Below are 2,472 nucleotides of genomic sequence, written 5' to 3'. Positions count from 1 at the left end.
CGGGGAGGGGCCTGCAGCCGGCTCCCCGCTCTGCTTGCAACCCGCAGCGGTGCCCTGGTGCACGCGGGGGAGACGAGGGGTGCTCACCTGCAGCCAGACTGCTGGGAGGGCCTGGCAGGGGGCTGGGCTGTTGCGTTTCTGGGGTTCAGGGTGCTGGGATACAATGTCGAACAGGCCCAGGGGTGGAGACTTCACCCCTTGCTGCCTGTGCTGAGCCCCGAGGGCTGCCTGCGTCCGTTGCTCGGGGGTGTGGGGGTTGGTTACACGGATGCACCCCACCCCCGGAGCCCGAGTTGTAGAGGCCCGGCTGGGGGCAGGGAGCCCTCCACACATGGTGTGTCACATCCCCCCACAACCCCCACAAAGGCGTCCTGTCGAAGCTGTTAGTATTGTCCCCATTTTCCAAAGGGAACATGGGGCTTGGAGGGAGGCGTTGCCTGCTCGGGGGTGCGAGGGACGGCTCAAGCGTCGCCTGGCTGAGACCCCAGGTCCGGCCTGCTCGGGAGGGTGAGAGGGCTGGGACCTTGGGGCCGCCTGGAGCCTCGACCCCAACGTGCACTCACTCAGCTCCGGAGGCTGAGTGTGGGTCCTCTGATGGCCTTGCACTGAGGGAATATGTTCTTATTGACGTCAGAGAGGAAGGGAGAGGGAGGGAGGGAGAAACGTCAATGATGTGAGAATCATGGATCAGCTGCCTCCTGCACGCCCCACACTGGGGATCGAGCCCGCAACCCAGGCACGTGCCCTGACCGGGAATCGAACCCGGGGCCCTTCAGTCTGCAGGGTGATGCTTTATCCACTGAGCCACACTGGCCAGGGCTCTCCTGCTCTTATGGGGGCTTGTGCACACAGCAGCCCAGCCCCGAGGGAGCGGGTGTGTGGTCCTCCCAGCAGGCAGGCCAGGCCCCGGCTCCTGGCAGTTTGGGGATTGGATTGTGAGTGATGAGGTTCGGCCCGGTGGCTCTGATAGATGCCTGCACGTTGATTGAAAGTAAAATGCGTGGCCTTTTCTCTCGATGCCGAGAGGCAGGCTCAGCTGGAAGTGATCAGCGTCGGGCGGAGGAACGTAGAGGGAAGAAGTTTGAAGGCATTTGAGAAACACGGCGTTTCCCCCGCAAACAATGCGCGTTGTGATGCCTCAATCCCGGCTTCGAGCGATGGCGGGTTCTGCTGGCGCCCAGAGCCTTTACCCAGACCCAGCACAGTTCCCGATCTCATCGTCATTATCTCTTAATTAACTCCCGTTACGAATGGCGTTTCTGTCACACACTCTGTCCCCAGGAAGTGGCTCTGGGAGCTAGGAGCTGGGGCCTGGTGGGGCCGGCGAGCCATGTGCCACAGCCTCGTGGACCCCTGGCCACTGTCCACTGCCCACCCGTGCCCCTCACTCCTCGCACAGGGAGGATCCCCACAAGCTCCACCCCACTGGCTCCCAGGAGGTCTCAGGAATGAGCCCATCTGCAGGGCTCTGGGCCTGAGGGTGTCAGCCACGTTGTCTCTGGACTCGGCTGCAAAGCTTCCCAAAGGCCACGCCCTGGAACCCTGGGCCCGGAGACCAGGCGTGAGCTGCTGCGGGTTGTCCTTGGCTGTGAAACAAGAACCATGAGGGTTGCCCGGCCGGCGTGGCCTATGAACCACGAGGTCAGGGTTCGATTCCCAGGCAGGGCACATGCCTGGCTGCAGGCTCGATCCCCAGTAGAGGGTGTGCAGGAGGCAGCCAATTGATGGTTCTCTTCTCTCATCAATGTTTCTCTCTCTCTCCCTCTTCTGTCCTCTCTCTCTAAAATCAATAAAAACATATCCTGTATAATAAAAGGCCAGCAACCATAACGGTGTCACGACCATAATGACCATCGACCAGTCGCTATGAGGTGCATCGACCACCTCCGGTCCCTCCCCCCGGGGGTAGCGGCAGGGCCGGACTGGGGACTGTTGAGCGGCGGTGGGCGGCGGGTGGTGAGCGTCCAGCGGCAAGCGTCTCGGGGTGGCAGAGGCAAGGCAAGCGTCGTGGGGCGGGGAGCTTCACGGAGCTTCGTGGGGCAGCGGAGGCGAGTGTCGTGGAGCTTTGTGGGGTGGTGAGCTTCGTGGAGCATTGAGGGGCGGTGGCGAGTGTTGTGGGGCGGCAGACATGGCCCTGATCACAGGCTAGGCCTAGAGACCCTACTCGAGCACGATATCGTGTGCTGGGCCTTTAGTCCTATTAATAAAAGCCTATGTGGTCGTCACGCCCTCATGTCGTGATGCCCTCACGCTGCAACGAACAATCGCCAGGAGGCTGCATGTGCAGTGGGCGTGCGCAGGTGGGCGGGGGCTTGATGCTCTGTGCGCGGCACAGAGGCAGGGCCCGCGGCTCTGCGCGGTGAGGCCTGGGGGATCCCTGGCTCCGGCCTACCTCTTTGGGGCGATCGATCGTGGGGCTCCCGCACTGTGAGAGGGCACAGACCAGGCTGGGGGACCCCCCCCCCCCCCCCC

Source organism: Myotis brandtii, unplaced genomic scaffold, assembly GCF_000412655.1.
Source record: "Myotis brandtii unplaced genomic scaffold, ASM41265v1 scaffold537, whole genome shotgun sequence".
Lineage (NCBI taxonomy): Eukaryota > Metazoa > Chordata > Mammalia > Chiroptera > Vespertilionidae > Myotis > Myotis brandtii.
This window is presented reverse-complemented; position numbering follows the sequence as displayed.